The sequence below is a fragment of the Narcine bancroftii genome, chromosome 3, assembly GCF_036971445.1.
Source record: "Narcine bancroftii isolate sNarBan1 chromosome 3, sNarBan1.hap1, whole genome shotgun sequence".
NCBI classification, from domain to species: domain Eukaryota; kingdom Metazoa; phylum Chordata; class Chondrichthyes; order Torpediniformes; family Narcinidae; genus Narcine; species Narcine bancroftii.
The window spans coordinates 234,286,208-234,296,168 of record NC_091471.1 but is presented as its reverse complement, the minus strand read 5'-3'; the positions used below and the strand labels follow the sequence as shown (position 1 = coordinate 234,296,168).

General features: G+C 51.0%; 1 protein-coding gene across 8 annotated transcripts in view; it reads left to right on the top strand.

The window, feature by feature from the left end:
• The first annotated feature begins 1,425 nt into the window (after positions 1 to 1,425).
• The window catches only part of LOC138758299 (scavenger receptor cysteine-rich type 1 protein M130-like), an 80,141-nt gene continuing 71,605 nt past the window's right edge, over positions 1,426 to 9,961 (top strand). For 6 of the 8 annotated variants that reach the window (XM_069927017.1, XM_069927019.1, XM_069927023.1 and 3 more), the window contains exon 1: positions 1,427 to 1,605. The gene's annotated coding sequence lies outside the window, so the exon portion shown is untranslated. Of the gene's footprint in view, positions 1,606 to 9,961 lie in introns of all 8 variants that reach the window. The other 2 variants (XM_069927020.1, XM_069927021.1) reach the window with 1 other exon arrangement.

Below are 9,961 nucleotides of genomic sequence, written 5' to 3'. Positions count from 1 at the left end.
TCTGTAGATGGGTGGGAGGGAGTGAGAAACCAGAGTGGTCACTTTCCCCACCCTGGTTCCCTCTTCCCACCTGCCCCTGCCTTATTTGTTTGAACAGAGGGACGGGGAGCAGAGGTTGTTACAGAGAAGGGGAGGGGGGTTTGAACAGGAGGACGGGGAGTGGAGGGGGGGTTACATAGACAGGGAGGGGGTTGGAACAGGGGGACAGGGAGTGGAGGGAGTTAAGAGACAGGGAGCCAGGTTTGAACAGGGGGATGGGAAGTGGAGGGGGTTACAGAGACAGGGAGGGTGGTTTGAAAAGGGGGACAGAGATTGGAGTGGGTTACAGAGACAGGAAGGGGTGATTAAACGAGGGGAGGGGGGTTACAGAGACAGGGAGGAAGGTTTGAACAGGGGATGGGGAGAGGAGGGGGGGACACAGAGATAGGAGGGGTTTGAACAGGGGGATGGGGAGTGGAGGGGTTACAGAGACAGGGAGGGGGGTTTGAACAGAGGGACGGAGTGAAGGGGGTTACAAAGACAAAGGGGTGATTAAATGAGGAGGGGGGGTTACAGAGACAGGGATGGGGGTTTGAACAGGGACAGGGAGTGGAGGGGGTTATAGAGTCAGGGAAGGGGCTTTGAACAGGGGGACAGGGAGTGGAGGGGGTTACAGAGACAGGAAGGGGTGATTAAATGGGGGGAGGGGAGGGGGTTACGGAGACAGGAAGGGAAGTTTGAACAGGGGGTGGGGAGAGGAGGGGGGTCACAGAGATAGGAGGGGTTTGAACAGGGGACGGGGAGTGGAGGGGGTGACAGGAATGTTTTGCAGGACGCAAGGGGGAACCTTGGAGTGCAAATGCATAGATCTGATGGTATGTTGGCTTTCATTAGTTGGGGGATTGAGTTTAAGAGCCGTGAGGAAATGTTGCATCTTTAGAAACTCTGGTGAAACCACACTTGGAGTATTGTGTTCAGTTCTGGTCACCTCATTACAGGAAGGATGTGGATGCTCTGGAGAGAGGGCAGAGGAGATTGACCAGGACGTTGCCTGGATCAGAAATTAAGTCTTATGAGGCCAGGTTAGCAGATCTGGGACTTTTCTCTTTGGACATAGAAGGATGAGAGGAGACATGGTAGAGGTCAACAAGATTCTGAGAGGCTGAATAGGGTGGATAAGACAGGTGGGACCAGTGTGGTTGGGACAGATCCATGGATAGGATGGGTTTAGATGGGTAGGGGTAGGTAGGACCAGTGTGTGTGGGACAGATCCATGGATAGGAGGGTTTAGAGGGACGAGGGGCAGGTGGGACCTTTTGGCCGACATGAGTCAGACCAGAGGAGGGAATTTTTGTCCACGCTGTGTGTCCCTGCTGCGGCCCCTTCTCCCGCAGGAGTTCACTGCTCTGCGGGGCAGGGCAGAGGGCCAGGCCTCACCTGCTGCACTCCAGTTCGTTAACCGGTCCGACAGAGTCTGCACAGCGCGCAGCCACTCTCTGTGGGCTCTGCCAGAGTCAGTCACTGCCTGAGAAGAAAAGAGCCGTTGCTTCTGAGCCAGAGGATATTCGGTGCTACCTGAGCCTGACTGGAGCGCACAACCTCTTTGATTTCTTGCTCAAGATTCAGGTATTTGTCAACTTTCAACTCCCTCCCTCCTTCAAATGAGGCTCATTTATTGATTGTAATGGAATTGCACTTGGGGCGGGAGAAATGTTCCTCTGCCTGCAGTCGACCATGTCTGACGCTCACATTGGGCATGGTTCGCAGATCTGGGGGGCTTTTTGGAGTGAAGAAAGATGAGAGGTGGTTTAAAAGAGGTCTACAAGAGCCATGGACAGGGTGGATTGGCAGCGTCGTTTACCTGGGGAGAGGGTCGCAAACACCAGTGGACATCTGCTTAAGATTTAAGATCCATTTATAGTCATGTCACCAGAAATCCTGGAAAATTTCGACAGAGGTGCATTGGGAAGTGTGCTGACCGGCTGCACCACGGTCTGGTGTGGGGGACACCAATACCCCAGAGCATAAAACCCTCCAAGTCTGGACATAAGAGTTAGTGATCAAACATAACTTGACTAACGCAACAATTAATAAGATAATTTATAAGGGGGTGTGGGAACATACCCCCACAAATTATAAGGAAGCATGGGAACCGATCGTAACGGGAAACAAACAGTACACAAGTATTAATTCACACAGGTGATGCAGATATTCACACCCTAAAAGCAAAGGTTATACCAGACCCTTGAATAAGGGGAGCTGCGGGTACCAGTGTACCCACAGGGGTATTTATGCACACTCTCGGACTCCAGATCAGTTGAGAGCGGCATTTCCACTGCCGGTATTAATCTCTAGAAATTCGAGGCATATTAATACCACAGCTCAGCTTCAGTGCAGTGCACCCCTTCCCCGCGACCCTTCCAAGCGACGTCTGCTTTGGCGTCCTGGCATGGAGCGGTGTCTGGGGCTCTCACCATGAGGTAGAGAGAGAGCGGGTGTCCTCTGTGCTGGTGCTAGATACAGGGCTCTCGGCAATAAGGACGCTGGATGATTCGAACCAGCCAAAGGCAAGGTGTGCACTGGCCAGTGGCCTGAGCCCGATCTTAACTGGTCTTCCACCTGCAGTTTGTAACATTGCCTATAACTGAAAAGTTCACCACATACTATCAGAATCAGGATTTATTGTCATAACGAGTCACAAAATTTGGTGTTTTGCGTCAATATCATAGTGCAAACATTCATATTATAACCATCTTACGACATTACTCTTTAAATAACAGTGCACGAAAACTAAGTCAGTGTCTCTGGTTCATGGATCATTCCGGAATCTGATGGCAGCGGGGAAGAAGCTGTCCTGGTGCTCGTCTTTAGGCTCCTGGACCCTTTCCCCTGATGGTAGCAGAGTGAAGGGGGCCTGGCCTGGCCTGGCCTGGCCTGGGGTGGGGGGGTCCTTTGTGAATAGAGGCTGCCTCTAATATTAATCTGCCTTCCTGTTCCTGCCACCAAAGTGGACAACCTCACATTTATATCCACATTAAACTGCATCTTCCATGCATCCGCCCACTCACCCAACCTGTCCAAGTCCTCCTGCATTTTCCTGCCTTCCTCCCAACACTTCACACTGCCACCCAGGTTTGTGACATCTGCAAATTTGCCAATGTTATTTATAATCCCCTTATCTAAATCATTAATAGATATGATAAACAACTGAGGACCCAGCACCAAGCCCTGTGGGACCCCACTTGTTATCCTGCGATCCCGAAAGTGGCCACTGTTTCCTCTCAGCCAAACAATTTTCTATCCATGTCTGCACCCTACCCCCGATACCATGCTCTGATTTTGCCTACTAATTTCCTGTGCAGGACCTTATCAAAAGCCTCCTTAAAGTCCAATCCACTGGGTCTCCTATGTCCACCCTCCTTGTCACATTAGAAGATTAGTCAAGCAAGATTTTCCCTTCAGAAGGCCAAGCTGACTTGTAATGATACTATAATTTCTAAGTGTTCTGTTATTTCTTCTTTTGTAATAGATTCTAATGTCTTCCCCACCACTGATGTCAGGGTCTCTAATTGCCCGTTCTCTCCCTCCCTCCCTTCTTGAAAAGTGGCACAACATTGGCCACCCTCCAATCCACAGACACCTCTCCTGAATCGACAGAGCATTGGAAAATGTTATCCAATGGGTCCACAATTTCAAGAGCAACCTCCCTGAGAACCCTGGGATGCAGTCCATCTGGCCCTGGGGACTTACTTACCAGGCTTCAGTCCTTTCAGTCTACTGAAGACCACATGCTTCTGAATCTGGATTTCCATCAAGCCCTCCATTACTGTTGGAATTTCTATCAATTCCTTCGATACCGCAGCAGCTCTACCCCCTGTCTGACCTTTACCTGTATCTTCCCTGATGAAGACAGATCCAAAGTATCTGTTAAACTTGTCAGCCATTTCCTTGCTTCCCGTAATAAATTTGCCTGTTTCTGTTTCTAAGGGCCCAATTTTAGTCCTAATTTTTCCCTTACATTCCTAAAGAAGCTTTTACTATCCCCGTTTATATTATTGGCAGGTTTACCCTCGTATCTCATTTTTCCCTCCTGTATAATGATCTTCTGTTGCCCTTTGAAGGTTTCCCAATCCTCCAGCTTCCCGCCCCTCTTTGCCATATTCTACTTCCTCTCCCTGGTCTTGATACTGTTCCTTTCTCAGCCACGGTTACCCTTGACTTTCCTGAGAACCTTTTTTTCTCTTAGGAATGAACTGCCCAGAAATCCCTGCCAATTTTGTTCCACTGTTCTCCCAGCCAGGGGATCCTTCTGTTGTATTTTGGCGAGCTCCTCTCTGCTGGCTGCACAATCTCCTTTATTCAACTGTAATACTGATACTTTCTTTCCTTCTCCCTTTCAATACTCACTGTATTATGGTAACTATTACCCAATGGTTCCCCTACTTCAAGGCCCCTTATCAAATCTGCATCGTTATGCAAAACCAATACAGAATTGTCTCCCCCCCACCCCCCCCCCCCACCCCCTGATGGGGTCCATCACGATCTGCTCTCAGAATGCATCCCGGAGACATTCTACAAGTTCACTTTCTCGCAGCCCCGCACCAGCTAGATTTTCCCAGTCCACCTGCATGTTGAAATCCCCTATAACATTCCGACATGCCAACCTTAACTCTTGATTTATTCTGCCTCCTATATCCGAACTACTGTTTGGGGGCCTGTGTACAACTCCCATTTTATGGTCCTCTTGCCCTTACAATTCCTCAACTCTATCCTGCTTTCATCCCACCCCTTTCAAGGGACTGAAAATCTTCCTCACCACAGAGCCACCCCACCCCTTCTACCCACCCGTCTGTCCTTTCGATAGGACGTGTACCCTGGAATATTAATCGCCCAATCCTGGCCCTCCTGCAGCCATGTCTCCATTATCCCTATAATATTGTACCCTCCAATATGCAGTTGAGCCTCAAGCTCATTCATTTTATTTCTTATACTGCGTGCATTCATATATAATCCCTTTAATCTGTTACTCCCCACAGCCCTCACCTTGTTACCTGACGCACTTGGCCACATTCTCCGATCCCTTTCTGCTCCATCTGCCCTTTGAATTTCACCGCCTCGCCGAAGCTTTCCCATTTTCTCTTTCCTATCCATTGCCCTATCACTCAGGTTCCCATCCCCCGCCCTGCCAAATCAGTTTAACCCATACCTGACAGCTCTGTTAAACCTGCCCGCCAGGATATTGGCCCCTTTTGGATTCAGGTGTAGCCCTCCCTTCTTGTAGAGGTTATGCCTGATCCCGATGATTGAAGAATCTAAACCCTTGTCTCCTGCACCAGCCCCTCAGCCACGCGTCCATCTATCTGATCCTTCCATCTTTGCCCCCACTTGCACTTCCAGTAGCAATCCTGAGATCACGGCCCTGGGGGCCCTGCCTCTTAACTTCCATCCTAACTCACTGTAATCCCTCTTCATGACCGCCTTCCTTTTTTATCTATGTCATTGGTACATGAACTGAGACATCGGACTGGTCACCCTCCTCTTAGAATACCCTGGCCCCGATTTGAGATAGCTCGCACTCTGGCACCTGGGAGGCAACACACCATGTGGGTCTATCCATTATCCCTTGTCTGCCCACCCCCTCCATGACCACTGCCTTCCTCTTGCTTCCCTTCTGCACCATGGCGCCAGGCTTAGTGCCGGTGACCTGGTCACTGTGGCCAGGTCACTGTGGCCATCCTCTGTCAGGTCATCCCCCCCCTGCAACAGCATCCAAGACACCTGTTGCTGAGACGAAGAGCCACGGGGCATTTATCTTCCCTCCCCTGATGGTTGCCCACTTACTTGACACCTTTAGTCTAGGGGTAACCTCCTCCCTGTACGTCCTCTCAATGACCAATTCACTCTCCCCAACGAGCTGCAGGTCAACAAGCTACAGATCCATCTCCCTCATTTGGTCCTTAAGGAGCTGCATCTCGGTGCACCCAGTGCAGGTGTGACCACTGGGGAGGGTGAGGTCCTTTCAACCACCTCCTCGCTCTCCCCAACAAGCCGCAGGTCACCAAGCCGCAGTTCCACTTCCCCAACTCGGAGCTGCAACTCGATGCACCTGGCGCAGATGTGGCCACTGGGGAGGGTGGACGTCACCCATGGTTCCCACATCCAACACTCAGGACAGAGCACGAACCCCATAGGCCTGACTCTGAATTCTATATTAAACTTAATAAGAAAGGTAAGTAATACCCTTCTCCTCGCCTGTTGAGCCAAAGCCTGGAAGGCCCACTCCTTCACTGGGCACTCACTCACTGGGCCGCTCCTGGCTGGGCCGTTCCTGGCTGGGCCGCTCCTTCGCTGGGCCACTCCTTCACCGGGCTGCTCACTCACTGGGCTGTTCCTGGCTGGGCCACTCCCTCACTGGGCCGCTCCTGGCTGGGCCTCTCCTGGCTGGGTTGCTCCCTCGCTGGACTGTTCCCTGCTGGGCCGTTCACTCGCTGGGCTGCTCCTTGTCCCTCCCCTCATTTTATTGGTCCCTAACCAATTAAACCTGACTGGTAAGTTTATGTACTTACCCACCCCGTCCCTCAGCCAATGCCTCCTTGATCTCCTCGTCGCCCGCAGGGTTGTATGTGGCGTCGTGTACGTAAATCTGAATGTAACAGAACGTGTGATATTACACAAACGCCCTCTGGTGGCCATAAGGCACAGGGCTGCTGTTAGTGTCACCTGGCGCCCTGACCTTTAGGACGAAGGGACAAGCAAAAGACCCTTCAGAGACACCAAGGTACCCCCTCCCCCCCACTGCGGCCACATGGACTCCCATCCGATCCGTTGGCAACCCCAGGCTCTGAGTCGGGGTCATCGCCTGAGGCCCCTCTTGAGCTCCGCCCCATCCCTGGCTCTGACACTCGGTTCCCAGCAGCCCCGAGCCAGTCCCGCAGGCTTAGGGCCCCTTGCTGGGCTGTCGCCATCCCGCTGGGGTCCCCTCCTTCTGCTCCTCTTCCTCGAGCAGGTGCTGAATGGGAAAGTTTAGGGGCAGGTTTTAGCGCAGAGAGTGGTGGAGGCCTGGAATGCATCGCCAGTGGAGGGGAGGGAGTTGGTGGTGGAGGGTATTGAAGAGGCTCTGAAACAAGCACACGGATGCAGGAGTAACAGAGGGCTATGGGTATGAGGGAGGGCAGGTTAGATTGTTCAGTGGGTTAGATAGAGGAGGGTCCGCAGGGATCTGCTCTGGGACCTCCTGCTCTTGGTGATTTTTTGTAAATGACCTGGACGAAGAGGCGGAAGGATGGGTCAGTAGGTTCGTGGATGAGAGGAAGGTTGGAGGAGTTTGTGGATGGAGATGAGGGTTGTTGAAGGTTACAACAGGATACAGACAAGATGCAGAGTTGGGCGGGGAAGTGGCAGATGGAGTTCAATCCAGATCAGTGAGAGGTGATGCATTTTGGAAGGACTAACCAGACGTCTGAGTCCAGGGTTAATAGTTGGTTACTTAAGGATGTGAACAGAGGGACCTTGGGGTCCAAATCCATACATCCTTCAAGGTCACCGCACAGGTTGAAAGGAGGGTTAAGAAGGCCGATGGGATGCTGGGCTTCATTAATAGGGGGATTGAGTTCAGGAGTAGAGAGGTCATGTTACAACTCTACAAATCTCTGGTGAGACCCTACTTGGAGTATTGTGTTCAGTTCTGGTCACCTCAGAAAGGATGGGGAAGCTCTGGAGAGGGGGCAGAGGAGACTCACCAGGACGTTGCCTGGATTTGGAAACAAGGCTTATAAAACAAGGTTAGCAGAGCTGGAACTTTTTGGAGCATAGAAGGATGAGAGGAGACTTGTCAGGGGTTGACAAGATTCTGAGAGGCATAGACAGGGTGGACGGCCAGCGCCTGTTTCCCAGCAAACACCAGAGGACATCTGGACATAGTGAAAGGAGGGAAGTTCAGGGTAATAATTTTTACACAGAGAGTTGTGGGGGCCTGGAATACCTTGCCGGGTACAGTGATGGAGACTGGACATTGAGGGCATTTCAGATACTCTTAGACAGACACATGGATGTTATTGAGCTGTAATATTACCACACCCTCAGTATCAGCATCAGGAATATATGGGTCAGCACAACATTGAGGGCTGAAGGGCCTCTACTGAGCTAGAATGTCCTATGGTTGTGTTCAAGATCGATCAGCTTGCTGAGTGATGGCAAACTAACAACCTTTTGATAACTTTATAAAAACCAAGGAGATGATGCTGGACTTCAGGAGGGAGTTGGGGGAACACGACCCAGTCCTCATTTGTGGTGGAGAGGGTCACAAAATTAAAATTCCTGGGGGGTCACCATCTCTGAGGATCAGTCCTGGAGTCTCCACCTCGATGCCATCATGGAGGAGGCTGGCCAGCGGCTAGACTTTGTGAAGTGCCCAAGGAGATTCGGTCCATCACCAAAGTCTCCTGTAAACTCTACAGGTGGACTGTTAAGAGCATTCTGGTCGGTTTCATCACTGCCTGGTTTGGAGACGACAGCTCTCAGGACAAGAATAAACTCCAGGGGGTCGTTCACTCGGCCTGCGACATCATGGGCAGACATCATAGGCATCAGACTTCACTCCATCGAAGACATCGACATGAGGAGGGGTCTTCAAAAAGCGGGCTCTATCAAAAACCCCCATCCCCATCCCCCAGGCAAGACCCTCTTCACTCTGCTACCATTGGGGAAAAGGTCCAGGAGCCTGAAAACGAGCACAAGGACAGCTTCTTCCCCGCTGCCACCAGATTCTGGAATGATCCATGAACACCAGACACGGCCTGACTTGCACTATTGTTATTTATATGAACGTTTGCCCTGTGATTCAGATGCAAAACGTCAAATTTCCTGACCTGTTCACGAGGATAAATTCTGATGCTGAGGAGGGGTGTGGTAATATTACAGATCGATAACACCCATGGGCTGTTCTTGGGGGGGTGGGGAGGGAGCATTAGATTGTTGAGTTGGTTCACATTTGTCGGGTTTTGCAGCATAGTGCCAAACTAAGGCAGGTGGGACAGGTGTGGGCGAGACATGTGGACCAGCCTGGGCAAGTTGGGCTGAAAGGCCTGTTTCAAGTTCAAGTTCATCCCCATCTGACTGTACATATGTAACCCCAAGAAACAGTGTTTCTCTAGATCATGGTATAGCACAAGCACACGAATGTGCATGCGTGTGCACACACACACCACACACATACACACACACCCCCACAAGCGTGCGTGCACATGCCTAATTTGAACAAAGGTACCCACATGCTCATGCACACACACACACACACACACACACACACACACACACACACACACACACACACACACACACACACAGAGGGAGACCAACACACACACAGAGACGATCTTACACACAGACAGACAGACAGACAGACACACACACACACACACACACACAGACAAATACAAACACACACACACACACACAGACAAATACAAACACACACACACTCACACACACATACACAGGGAGACCAACACACACACAGAGACCATCTCTCTCACACACACACACACATACTCAGATTGAGACCAATACACACACACACACACACACACAGAGGGAGACCAACACACACATGGAGACGATCTTACACACAGACAGACAGACAGACAGACAGACAGACAGACAGACAGACACACACACACACACACACACAGACAAATACAAACACACACACACTCACACACACCAACACACACACATACACAGGGAGACCAACACACACACGCAGACCATCTCTCTCTCACACACACACACACACACACACTCAGATTGAGATCAACACATACATACTTACACACACACACACACACCAACACACACACATACACAGGGAGACCAACACACACACAGAGACCATCTCTCTCTCACACACACACACATACTCAGATTGAGACCAATACACACACACACACACACACACACACACACACACACAGAGGGAGACCAA